This window comes from Symsagittifera roscoffensis, chromosome 1 (assembly GCF_963678635.1).
Source record: "Symsagittifera roscoffensis chromosome 1, txSymRosc1.1, whole genome shotgun sequence".
NCBI lineage: Eukaryota > Metazoa > Xenacoelomorpha > Acoela > Convolutidae > Symsagittifera > Symsagittifera roscoffensis.
This window is the reverse complement of record NC_087062.1, coordinates 55,914,022-55,928,270: the sequence shown is the minus strand read 5'-3', so window position 1 is coordinate 55,928,270 and position 14,249 is coordinate 55,914,022. Positions and strand designations below refer to the sequence as shown.

At 32.6% G+C, this 14,249-nt stretch overlaps 1 protein-coding gene across 1 annotated transcript in view; it reads left to right on the top strand.

Moving 5' to 3' along the window:
- Nucleotides 1-14,249, top strand: part of LOC134846000 (intraflagellar transport protein 81 homolog) — a 282,975-nt gene that overhangs the window by 29,895 nt on the left and 238,831 nt on the right. The window lies entirely within an intron of this gene.

Sequence of the window (14,249 nt, the reverse complement as noted above, 5' to 3'; positions counted from 1 at the left end):
GCTTCAACTCATAGTTAGATCGGCAAAAACAGATCAAAATGAAAACAAAAAACAGAATAAAAACGCAACCACTGAGTGCGAAGTAAAGCATTGCGCACAAACTGAAAAGCAGTCTATTTTCTGTCGCAAAAAGATGAAGATATCTCTATTTATTTGGTTATTGAAATGCAAAATTACCAGGATAGAGTAACACTTACTCAAAAAAGTCCCAAAAACTTAATATGTTCTTTATGCTTTATTTGATATTCAAAGCAGAACATAACTTGCATGTTTATTAGCTGTCAAGCATAGTTAGAAAAAATTCACCATGTTCAGTAGCGAGCATTAACATGACCTTCACAGACCTTATTGTTCCGACTTTCGATACGAAAGTAACGGAATATTTGTGCTCGGGGTGGGTTTTTTTTTCTTCAGACAAATTTCGACTTTTTAACTAGCCATTTTTTACGATATTTTTAAATATCATTCGAAAGGTATTGTTGCCCTGAGCTCGAATTTGAAAAAATATTTCACCTGTGATCATTTTTCGTAAAGTTAACGGGGGTTTAAAGATTGCCATTTTGGCCAATTTGGGACAATTAACGCGCGATATATTTCGCGTTATTAACGCGTAAGCTGAGAGTTAATCCATCTTAGAAATCGTTCCAAATTGGTTAAAAGAAGCCTATTTGCCATAATTTGTTTGTTACAAGGAGCAAAATCTATCCTTTTGTACTTTATATGGCGTGTGGGGGGATGATTTTTATAAAAAAATTTCAAATTTTAGATTTTTTTTTTCATTTTGTTTTATTTCATTGAATTTTTAAATGTTATTACTGCTCCATAAACCTTAAAAGGCAGTCGGAACATTCAGGGCTTCGCCCTGATACGAGCAGTCTTGTATTTGATTTCTTAATTACTTGGGCAGTTGAACATAACACTCCAGTTATGAATACATCAGCTTCCAACAGAATCAGAAGGAGGTACCTTTGCATTTATGATGTTAACAAGATGTCTTGAGTCTTCAATCACACTTATATATCTGTTGTAATACCCCCTCCCCACGTATGAAATAACACCTCGCCCTATTTTTCAAGACATGCCAAGAGAGAGTGAAAACTCAAGAACTAAATTGGAACTGTTTTCAGAAAAACGCAAGTTGCCGAAATGTGACCATTTCAATTCAAAATGGCAATGAAACACTGAAAAGCGTACGTGGTATAAAGTTAGATATTAACGCATATAATTGATTAATAGACAGTTATTAGATTAATGTTGGTTAGTATACTTTCATTATGCTTTTCATTATGCATTTCATAGTATACTTTGCATTTCATTGTGCATTTCATAAACAACTCTTTGGGTTAGTTTCGTAATTGTTCCGACTTTCGATACGAAAGTAACGGAATATTTGTGCTCGGGGTGTGTTTTTTTTTTCTTCAGACAAATTTCGACTTTTTAACTAGCCATTTTTTTGACGGAATTTTTTTTTATCATTCAAAAAGTATTGTTGTCCTGAGCTTAAAATTGAAAAGATATTTCACCTGTGATCATTTTTCGTAAAGTTATGAGGGTTTAAAGATTGCCATTTTGGCTATTTTGACCAATTTGGGACAATTAACGCGCAATATAATTCGCGCTATTAACAAGTAAGCGAGATTTAATCCGTCTTATAAATCGTTCCAAATTGGTTGAACGAAGCTTATTTGCCATAATTCATTTGTTACAAGGAACGAAATCTATTCTTTTGTACTTTATATGGCGTGTGGGGGGATGATTTAAAAAAAATCAAATTTAGAAAACTAATTTTCATTTTATTTTATTTCATTTAATTTTTTTTATGTATTACTGCTGCTCAATAAACCTTAAAAGGCAGTCGGAACATTCAGAGCTTAGCCCTGATACGAGCAGTCTTTTTTAGAACTAAAACATCGACTGTGTTCGGAAAAAGGAAATAGTTGCTCAAATTTTCTATTCAAAACTGCTTGTATGACATCTTTTTCAGTTCTAGTCATAGTTTTCCTCTTTATCCGTTTAAAAAGTCAAAGAAAATATGCCAAAAACGCACTATTATTGAATAGCAAAAATTTTATTGGAATACATAAGGCTCAGTTAGATATGGAACCTCGATTAAAGGTAGATAATCTATTTCAATGTCATTGTTATTGTATGAAAATTACTCTGGTAATAGTTTTGATGAAAATTTTAACGGGTCTCTTTAAAATTCACTCAGCTATAGAACAACAATTGAAGTAAACTCTTTAAACCAGTGTCACGGTAAGTTGATATAAAGTTTCTCACAGTAGTTGACCAAAAAATAATGTAATCTAAATAAATTAAAGAAGCTTTTAGCATTGAGCTTTTTCCGATCGTTTTGATTGATTTGACCTTTCTCAGTTGTTTTAATTATGGAAGCTTAACGTGAGCTGAAGAACTGTGTGGTTTCTATTTCACGTTATACTTTTGCCCGAAAAAGTATTGTTGATTTAATTGAGCTTAAATTGATAATTTCATTGGAAGTAATTGTTAAGATAAAATTTTATGGAAGATTCTTTCAAGACATTTTGCCAGATAGCTCAGGCTATAAGACGTTGATTTTTGTGTTCTAATTGACCTCAGTTTTTTTTTGGCTGCGAGTTAAGTTTATGTGACCATATCTCAGACCAAAAGACAATTTTAGTTTGTAAAAACGTCGTCAAAAATGCTACGGTTTAGTTTTTTGATTATTTGTCCGGCAATTCAAATGTTGCAAGATTTAAATTTTGCGCGGGGTTCATCGTTGTTGCATCTTCGTTGCCGCCTACCTATATTTTTTTATATAGTTACTTTCTGGTGCTACTAATTTGTATAACTTTATTGTAGTTTTTACAGTGTTCTTTTGTCTTTTAGATGCCCAGAAGATGAGTTTTTTCATGCGATATGCTATGACATTTCTCATCTTTTCGTTTTTATGATTATCTACTGAAGATAATTTTTCCCGTTTGACCATTCAGCATCCTTCTATCGTCTTACAATACACAGGGCTTGTTTACTCAGTACAATCCCACTTATGAAAAGTCAGTTATTACTATTTCACGCATAAAAATTCTTAAAGATGGTCTCTCCAATAAGTTTATCCTTGGATTACTGCGCTTTGGTATTCCTCAGAACAGGTGTATTACAAACAACACTGTGAGAAAGTTTCAATTGAATTTATTGAAAGGTGAGCATCATAAAGCTGCTTCAAGACAAACAGAAGCCCTCAGAAGAATACTTTACTTAGCTACTTTACATGTTGTTACTCCGGTGTATTGATTCCACTTTTAAATTTTTTCAATGGGTTCGCGCTAACAGATTATAAACTGAGCATTCTATTCTTTCTGAGTTTTTTAGCAAGCAACCTAAATTTCATGTTGTTTTGAAGTTTAACAAGAATTCGTTTGTCGGCGCAATCAACAATCTCATGAACAAGCCAGCAGACAAGGATTGCAACTTTGATGTGATTAAAATGCTAGCTGCTGCTAGATTAAAATGCTAGTTTTACCCCAAAATGATAATAAATAGGGTTTTCCGAGTCCATATCGCAGTCGGAAGTGTCCCAGGCTAACATTAATTTAAATTCGTTTCTAGTTTATAATTCTGAGTGAAAACTTTAACCATAACTTAAATGGTTAATATCACCAAATGCAGTTTCTCTGCATGATATCTGCTTACACCCGGGGTTTTCTTATAATAGAAATCCTGGGATATTGTGGTTTTGGATAAAAACACAAAGTTTCGAAAAATTACATTTTTGGATTTTCCTTTAAGGAAAAAAGACCGGACAAACAATTGCATTGAGTACAGAAAAAATGCTTTTTGGTCAATTTCATAGCACAAAAAAGTTGCGTTTGCTATTTTCACGCAGCTTCCTGATAAAAAGTATGTCAAAACCAGGGGCGGATCTAGGATTTTCTCGAGGGGGGGGGGGGGAGGGCGGATTTTCAAAAGATTTTTTTTTAGATCGACCAAATTGATTTTTTGAGCTCTCCCAAAGCACGGTTTTGTCCCTATTTTGGCCAAATTTTTTGCGCCCCAGGCTAAATTTTGAAAAAACAGGCCAAACAAGGGGTTTTTAGGCACTTTTTGGAAAATTTTGACCAAAAAATTGCGTTTTTTCGGCGCGCGCTCCCCCCCTCAAAATTAGTTTATATTGGCGCCAAAGGCGCCTTTACAAAAATTTTGGGCTACATCACCAAAAATGGATATCTCAAAATAGTACAAAGGGGGGAATAGTAATACTAAAATACTTAAACTACTAAAAACCCAAAAACTTAATATATTCTTAATGCTTTATTTGATATTCAAAGCACAACATAACTTGAGCTAGTTTATTAGCTGTCAAGCATATTTAGAAAAAAATTCACCATGTTCAGTAGCGAGCATTAACATGACCTTTACAGATATTATTTAACGTGGGGGAAATTTTTCGTCAAGTTTTTCACTAAATGTTAGTCGAATTTATTGTTAAAATATAATAAATTAGATTAAGTTTGTCAAATTTTGACCGATCAGAATGCAGGAAATTTCTAAATATATACGAAAAGTTAGTGCTAATTTACTGCTTTTATTTATAGAGATGGCAATTCTTTAGATACCAAAAGGGGGCGACTGTAATATAAATCCAAAATTTTTTTATAACGGATTCATACTAATTTTTTTGCAGCAATTAAACTTTTTGCAGCAATGCAACAATGAAAAAAGTTGCAAAGCAACCGCCGGCTTTTCTTTTGATTTTCTAAATTGATTTCAGTTCAATTGTTAAATTTAAGTGTTTTTGTTGCTTGTTTGCATTATTTGCATTTCTTTTTGTCTTAAAAACACTCTCATTTTATAGGGGAAACTGGGCAGCGCCTATATGAAGGTTAAAAGGGTTTCACAACGTTTACCTTGCAAATCAAACTGGTAATCATTTCTGCTTTTTGTTCAAGATTGAAAAAAAAACATGCAGACAGAAACAGCCTACTGATTCTTGCCTTCTAAATGAGAAGAAAAAAATCCATGCCAAATACCCATTTGTACAGCAAGCAGGTTTTTCGTTTTAAGCAGAATTAAAAATACATTATGTAAGATTCAGTAAAATTGTACTAATGAATTCAATTGCAACGTTTCGACATAACATTTCAATTTGAATTTCGAATTCATGACTCCCGTTCAAAATAATGTTTTAGATTCTTGTAATTATAACATTCGAGAGTTATCAAGAACTAAACTTTTGCTATGATCGCAGATCAAAATCCTTACTTATTGTTTTGACCATTTCAAAACTGGGGAAAACTTTTGTATTCGGGTGTGTTTTATTATTTTTTTAAAACTTCCACGCAAAATCAGGTACCCCAATTATTCATCGTAATAGGTTGATATAAAGTTTTTCACAGTAATTGACAATTGACCAAAAAATAATGTAATCTAAATTAAAGAAGCTTTTAGCATTGAGTTTTTTCCGATCGTTTTGATTGATTTGACCTCTCTCAGTTGTTTTAATTATAAAAGCTTAACGTGAGCTGAAGAACTGTGTGGTTTCTAATCCACGTTATACTTTTGCGCGAAAAAGTAATGTTGATTTAATTGAGCTTAAATTGATAATTTCATTGGAAGTAATTGTTAAGATAAAATTTTATGGAAGAGTCTTTCAAGACATTTTGCCAGATAGCTCAGGCTATAAGACGTTGATTTTTGTCTTCTAATTGAACTCAGTTTTTTTGGCTGCGATTTAAGTTTATGTGTGCATACCTCAGACCAAAAGACAATTTTAGGTTGTAAAAACGCCGTCAAAAATGCTACGGTTTTGTTTTTTGATTTTTTGTCCGGCAATTCAAATTTTGCAAGATTTGTATTTCCAAAAAAGAACACTAAGAAGCATTTCAAAAATGAGGAAAAAAAGATGTTTGATATTTAAAAAGATACTAAAAAAAATCCGAGGAATTCATATATGGGGGCGCGGGGTTCATCGTTGTTGCATCTTCGCTGCCGCCTACCCATATTTCTTTTATAGTTACTTTCTGGTGCTATTAATTTGTATAACTTTATTGTACTTTTTACAGTGTTCTTTTGTCTTTTAGATGTCCAGATGATGAGTTTTTTATGCGATATGCTATGACATTTCACATCGTTTTGTTTTTATGGTTATCTACAGAAGATAATTTTTCCCCTTTGAACATTGGGCATCCTTCTATCGTCTTACAATACACAGGGCTTGTTTATTCAGTACAATCGAACTTATGAAAAGTCAGTTCGTACTATTTCACGCATAAAAATTCTTAAAGATGGTCTCTCCAATAAGTTTATCTTTGGATTACTGCGCTTTAGTACTCTTCAGAACAGGTGTATTACAAACAACACTGTGAGAAAATTCCATATGAATTCATTGAAATGTGAGCATCATAAAGCTGCTTCAAGACAAACAGAAGCCCTCAGAAGAATACTTTACTTAGCTACTTTACTTGTTGTTACTCCTGTGTTTTGATTCCACTTTATTGAAATAAAATGTCAAAATACTTTATTTCCAGAGTGCGGCAAAAAACCATTAATACTTAGCATTGAATATATCATTTTAAGGGCTTTTTAAAAGTTTTTACAGGCTCCGCTGCTGCAAAGAGTTCGTTGTATGAGACATTGTGCTTAAAACTTCAACTCCTTGTTAGATTGTCAAAAACAGATCAAAATGAAAACAGAAAACAGAAACAAAACCCAAACACTGAGTGCGAATAAAAGCAGTGCTCACAAACTGAAAAACACTTTATTTTCTGTCGCAAAAAGATAAAAATATCTCTATTTATTTGGTTGTTGAAATGCAAAATTACCAGGATAGAGTAACACTTACTCAAAAAAGTCCCAAAAACTTAAATGTTCTAAATGCTTTATTTGATATTCAAAGCACAACATAACTTGAGCATGTTTATTAGCTGTCCAACATAGTTAGAAAAAATTCACCATGCTCAGTAGCGAGAATTATCATGACCTTCACAGACCTTATTTAGAAGTAATGTTGATTTAAATGAGCTTAAATTGATAATTTCATTGGAAGTAATTGTCAAGATAAATTTTTCTGGAGGATTCTTTCAAGACATTTTGCCAGATAGCTCAGGCTATCAGACGTTGGTTTTTGTCTTCTAACTGACCTCAGTTTTTTTGGGCTGCGAGTTAAGTTTATGTGTGCATATCTCAGGCCAAAAAACAATTTTAGTTTGTAAAAACGTCGTCAAAAATGCTACGGTTTCGTTTTTTGATTTTTTGTCCGGCAATTCAAATCTTGCAAGATTTGTTATTCCTAAAATGAACACTAAGAAGCATTTCAAAAATAAGGAAAAAAAGATGTTTTAAAAGATACTGAAAAAATCCGAGGAATTCATATATGGGCGCGCGGGGTTCACCGTTGTTGCATATTCGCTGCCCCCTACCCATATTTCCTATATAGTTAATTTCCGGTGCTACTAATTTGTATTACTTTATTGTAGTTTTTACAGTGTTTTTTTTTTGTCTTTTAGATGTCCAGATGATGAGTTTTTTTATGCGATATTCTATGACATTTCACATCGTTTCGTTTTTATGGTTATCTATTGAAGATAATTTTTCCCTTTTGACCATTTGGCATCCTTCTATCGTCTTACAAAACACAGGGCTTGTTTACTAAGTACAATCGAACTTATAAAAAGTCAGTTCGTACTATTTCACGCAAAAAAATTCTTAAAGAATGTCTCTCCAATAAGTTTGTCCTTGGATTACTGCGCTCTAGTATTCATCAGAACAGGTGTATTACAAACAACACTGTGAGAAAATTTCAAATGAATTTATTGAAACGTCAGCATCATAAAGCTGCTTCAAGACAGTCAGAAGACCTCAGAAGAATACCGAGCTGCTTTACTTGTTGTTACTCCTGTGTTTTGATTCCACTCTTAAAATTTTTTTCAAAGGGTTCGCGCTAACAGTTTATAAACTGAGCATTCTATTCGCCAAATAAAATTGTTTCTAGAATTGCCATACCAAGATGAAGAAACTTTAGTCAGCAATTCAAACTCGCTGGTGTTCATCGAAACTAACTTGAAATTTTTTCTGATTTTTTTAGCAAGCAACCTAAATTTCTTCATGTTTCGAAGTTTAACAAGAATGCGATGGTCGCCGCAATCAACAATCTATTGCACAAGCCAGCAGACAAGAATTGCAACGTTGATGTGATTAAAATGCTAGCTGCTAGCTACGATGCGAGAAATAAATCCGAAACAGAGCTGCTAGTGAGGCTAAGCAATACTTAAAGGCTAACAATATGTCTCGCAGTTCCGTTTGACACTTTGAGGCTTGATACTTTGTTCATTGTAAAAAAAACAACTTTCCTTTCCAAAGTCCAGCAATATATAGTGGTCATCAGTTTGAGTTATTGGACATGACAGATTGCCGTGAGAATGCTAGAGAAGTATCTATTGCAGAAGTTTAGAAGCCTATCTTTCATTGTGACCTGTTGTCACCAGACTTTGTAGCTTAGTTTTTTTTTCACTTAGAGGAATGTTTTCTCATGCGAAGTTACACTTTCATTTTTCTGTTTTGAGTTTTCAACGAAGATTATTAAAAACTAAGCCCAGAGAAAATACTTCAAAATTTTTAAATTGAGAAGCTTACAATTGAGATTGAATTATAATTGAGCGGAATAATAATTACATAAAAGATTGGTTTGTAGTCTTTGCTAGTAATTTGTTTTAGCCGTTTCTCAGCAGGTTTTTAGTAAATTTCTAAGCAGTTCTTGTTCGATCAAAAATTGTATCAAGTTTTTGTCGCACTTTTTTTCTCTTGTGATCTGTTCAGATTTTTTTCTCAATTCAGTGGGTATTTATTCGAACTTTTCAAATTGGGAATGCAAATCTTGCGATGTTCTTGCAAGATTTGCATTCCACTGCGAGAATTTGACAAAGTTTGCGTTCAACATGGGTGTTATTGCTTTAATTGGCTCAACAAGATCTAGCAAGTTCAAACTGGATTGATTTTAGAGCAGCAATCTTTCACCGCTCACGCTACGCATAAAAAACTAGGAACTTTGAGTGCAATATCATTTTGGTAAACTCGTCTATAAAAACCCATGCACTTTCAGGAAAAAAATGATTTGTACTTTCATTTTCAATTTTTCAGATAGTGTCCGTTGTTGTCGAAAATATTTAATAAGGAACCTGAACTTTGAGAAAAATACTCTAACTGGACCAAATGGAACAATTTTTCAAGTAGTTTTTAAAACGTTTGTCTGACGGAGAAGCCATGCATTTTGTTTTATTGTGTTATATGCTGCTTGAAACTATATAGTCGGTCTGGTATTCTTTAAACTAGAACTTGGATTTTCATTTTGATAAATCATTACTTCCAATCAGACTTAAACATTATGATCGAGATTTCAAAATAAAAACGAAAAGAAAATATTTGGGTCGTATAACAGAAAATCCTGATTTTTACTCCAATTCTTTGTTATTTTTATCTTAATTCACAATAAAAATGTACGATTATTTTTTCTCATTTTTTGAATTGTTTATTGTACCGATTTTTGAAGATAAAGCATAATATTTACGCTTGGGGTGGTTTATTTTGGTTTTTTCTCAATTTGTTATGTTTCGAATGTTTACCGCGGTGTTTTTGCCAGAAATTTTTTTCCCATCTGAAAAACTTTGTTGTCTGAAGTGAAGCTCAAAATTTAAAAGTTATTTTACCTTTGATATATTTTTTCGAAATGATTGGGGTTTGGAAACTGCTGAAAAGCACTCAGAACATTCGAGAATTCAAATTTAATTGATATACAAACACTGTTCTTTGTAAGGAACTATTTTTTCTTTTTAAGTTGCATTGCTTTCATTCTGAACGGTTTTGAACGACGGCAAATACTTCAGTTTAGGTTGCAAACAGAAAAGCATAAGCAAAATGGTTTTCAATTTCCTCATTTGAGGCTATGAAGAAGGTCCCTAATGTTATTAAAATTTATGCACGACATAATGCGGTGTTGTATAAACCAGTACACGTATCAGCCAGCTGCTATATAAACTGTTAAACAAAACTGCTCGTATCAGGGCGAAGGCCTGAATGTTTCAACTTCCTGTTAAGCTCTAAGGAATAATGTTCACTTTGAAAAATAATGATACTGTTTGTAAAAAAATGACCAAAAATTTTAAATATATTTTATGGGTTTTTCCCGAAAGCCATCCCAGCAGGCTATTTAGAGCAGAGTGTTTGGGGTATTTTTTTTCGTAGTCCTTCAATTTTTACTTTTACCTAGAAAACTTTGGTTTTAGATTTTTTTCTTTTTTTATCGCAATTGGTCATTTTCAACAAAATATTACGTAACTAATGTTTTTTTTTCAATTTGAATTTTAGTGGCGGTCAATTTGCTCGATCAAATGGTCTGGCTAAGGTGCACAAAAACAACACACCCTTGAAACCTATTTTGTGTATGCCCTGCTCTTGTTATCAAAATTATTCTTTAACTTTAGCCAAAATTCTCGCAAAGGTGCCAAAATATAACAAGCAGACGAGAAGTGGCCCCTTTTGCAAGCGACTTATTAGCTATTTGTTTGGGTGCAGAAGTGCAACTGGTGTTGTTTGATGTTACTAGTCTCTTTACGATGTAAGCGGTTCTTGAATTAATTAACCTTGTCTGTTCTCCTAATTTTTTTTCTCTTTTTGAGCCCAGGTGGTCAATTTGTTTGCCAGCACGACAACCAGTTTTCTCCTGCATTTTACCACTTAAATGTTAAAAAAAATACCGATGTTTTTTTTTACTGCTGGTCATGATAAATCTAAGCAGCCTAATAAAATAAAGCAAAATTATGACAGAGTTTTTGCTTTTTTCCGTACTGTGGATCAGTTAGCAGCATATTTTTGATAAAAACCCTTTCTGGTGTTGACCTTCCAGTACAATTTTTTGTCTTACTGAGAAATTAGGTCAATGTGTATCTGCGCTTAAAGAGCTTGTTTGTTATTTATTCCGAAGCCATGTCATGTATAAAATCACTTGGGTGGGTTGCAACGCCCTATATGTCGGGCAAATTGTTCGTCGACTTACGACTCGTCTTCAAGAACATAGTTAGGAAACTGCTCCAGTTCGGCAATAGTTAGATGCGTGTAAAATTCCAAAATCAACACTTCCATCAAGCTCAAAAATAATTGAAAGCAGCAGTTAGTCAACTCTTTTATCATAAGAAGCTCCAAATGTTTTCAAATTACAATTATCCATCAATACACGCGACATATTCAAGTCGAAGGACTTGTTGTTGAGACTCCATTGACTTGAGTGGGGGTTCAGTCTTGTTGCAACTTTTTGCCGTTTGTCATTTTTTTATAAATACTTTCTGGTGCTGGTAAATGTGTATTTTTTTGCACTTTCTACAGTGCTCCTTTGTTTTACAGTTGTGGCGTGATGATGAGTCTTATTACTCTAAATTCATTGACATTTTATATCTTTTTTTAAAATGAATCCATCATTTTAAAATGACTTTTTTTTTCAAATTGGGAATGCAAATCATGCGATGTTCTTGCAAGATTCGCATTCCACTGCGAGAATCTGACAAAGTTTGCGTTCAACATGGGTGTTATTGCTTTAATTGGCTCAACAAGATCTAGCAAGTTCAAACTGGATTGATTTTAGAGCAGCAATCTTTCACCGCTCACGCTACGCATAAAAAACTAGGAACTTTGCGTGCAATATCATTTTGGTAAACTCGTCTATAAAAACCCATGCACTTTCAGGAAAAAAATGATTTGTACTTTCATTTTTGATTTTTCAGATAGTGTCGGTTGTTGTCGAAAATATTTAATAAGGAATCTGAACTTTGAGAAAAATACTCTAACTGGACCAAATGGAACAATTTTTCAAGTAGTTTTTAAAACGTTTGTCTGACGGAGAAGCCATGCATTTTGTTTTATTGTGTTATATGCTGCTTGAAACTATATAGTCGGTCTGGTATTCTTTAAACTAGAACTTGGATTTTCATTTTGATAAATCATTACTTCCAATCAGACTTAAACATTATGATCGAAAGTTTAAAAATAAAAACGAAAAGAAAATATTTGGGTCGTAAAATAGAAAATCCTGATTTTTACTCCAATTTTTTGTTATTTTTATCTTAATTCACAATAAAAATGTACGATTATTTTTTCTCATTTTTTGAATTGTTTATTGTACCGATTTTTGAAGATAAAGCATAATATTTACGCTTGGGGTGGTTTATTTTGGTTTTTTCTCAATTTGTTATGTTTCGAATGTTTACCGCGGTGTTTTTGCCAGAATTTTTTTTCCCATCTGAAAAACTTTGTTGTCTGAAGTGAAGCTCAAAATTTAAAAGTTATTTTACCTTTGATATATTTTTTCGAACTGATTGGGGTTTGGAAACTGCTGAAAAGCACTCAGAACATTCGAGAATTCAAATTTAATTGATATACAAACACTGTTCTTTGTAAGGAACTATTTTTTCTTTTTAAGTTGCATTGCTTTCTTTCTGAACGGTTTTGAACGACGGCAAATCTTTTAATTTAGGTTGCAAACAGAAAAACATAAGCAAAATGGTTTTCAATTTCCTCATTTGAGGCTATGAAGAAGGTCCCTAATGTTATTAAAATTATGCAAAGCATATTGCGGTGTTGTATAAACCAGTACGCGTATCAGCTAGCTGCTATATAAACTGTTAAATAAACTGCTCGTATCAGGGCGAAGGCCTGAATGTTTCAACTGCCTGTTAAGCTCTAAGGAATAATGTTCACTTTGAAAAAAAAATGATACTGTTCGTGAAAAAATGACAAAAATTTTAAATATATTTCATAGGTTTTCCCGAAAGCCATCCCAGCAGGCTATTTAGAGCAAAGTGATTTGTTTTTCAATAATGACTTGTTTGGGGTATTTTTTGGTTTTTTTTTCGTAGTCCCTCAATTTTTACTTTTTGGTTTTAACTTTTATTGTTTTTTGGTCATTTTTAACAAAAAATTACGTAACAAACGTTGTTTTCAATTTGAATTTTCAAAAAAATTTATATTGAAAACAAATTGTTACTGCGTGATTTTTTGTTGAAAATGACTGAACGCGATAAAAAACATTAAAGGTAACAAAAAATGAACAAAAATGTGATAAATTTTATAGTTTATATAATCCGTAGAAATTGCGTAAATAATCTGTATGAAATCTGCATATAATTTGTACCAAAACATGCTTCTAATGACTTTTATTGGATTTTGATGACCATTGAATCGATGAAGTTAAGTATCAATTGCAATTGATTGTAATAATTTTGATAGTCAGCTTAGTGCATAAAAAAGTAAGTAAATCATTAAATTTTACTTGCGATATTTGATTGCAATCTTAGTTTCGCCAACGCGGGAACTCCCGGGCAAAAAAAACAGGTCAAAATTTTTTATAAACTAAAAATAGTTAGAAAAAGTAGAACAAAAACTTTTATCGACTCAGCAATTACCCCCTTTCTTTCAAAGAAAGGGTTGGAGGAAATTGTTCGTCAAGTTTTCCAGTAAATGTTAGTCGAATTTATCGTTAAAATATAATAAATTAGCTTAAGTTTGTCGAATTATGACCGATCAGAATGCAGGAAATTTCGAAACATATACAAAACGTTAGTGCTAATCTACTGCTTTTATTTATAAAGATGGCAATTCTTTAGATACGAAAAGGGGGCGACTGTTATATAAATTCAAACAATTTTTATAACGGGTTCATACTAAATTTTTTGCAGCAATTAAAATTTTGCAGCAATGCAACAATGAAAAAAGTTGCAAAGCAACCGCCGGCTTTTCTTTTGATTTTCTAAATTGATTTCAGTTCAATTGTTAAATTTAAGTGTTTTTGTTGCTTGTTTGCATTATTTGCATTTCTTTTTGTCTTAAAAACACTTTCATTTTATAGGGGAAACTGGGCAGCGCCTATATGAAGGTTAAAAGGGTTTCACAACGTTTACCTTGCAAATCAAACTGGTAATCATTTCTGCTTTTTACTTATGAATGAAAAAAAAACATGCAGACAGAAACAGCCTACTGATTCGTGCCTTCTAATTGAGAAGAAAAAATCCATGCCAAATACCCATTTGGACAGCAAGCATGTTTTTCGTTTTAAGCAGAATTAAAAACACATTATGTAAGTTTCAGTAAAATTATACTAATGATTTCGATTGCAACGTTTCGACAAAATATTCCAACTCGAAATTGGGGTCCCAATGTGAAAATTGAATTAAATATTCCAATTCGAAACTGATGGTGATACCGTCAGTTCAGGGAATCCGAGTTCGGTA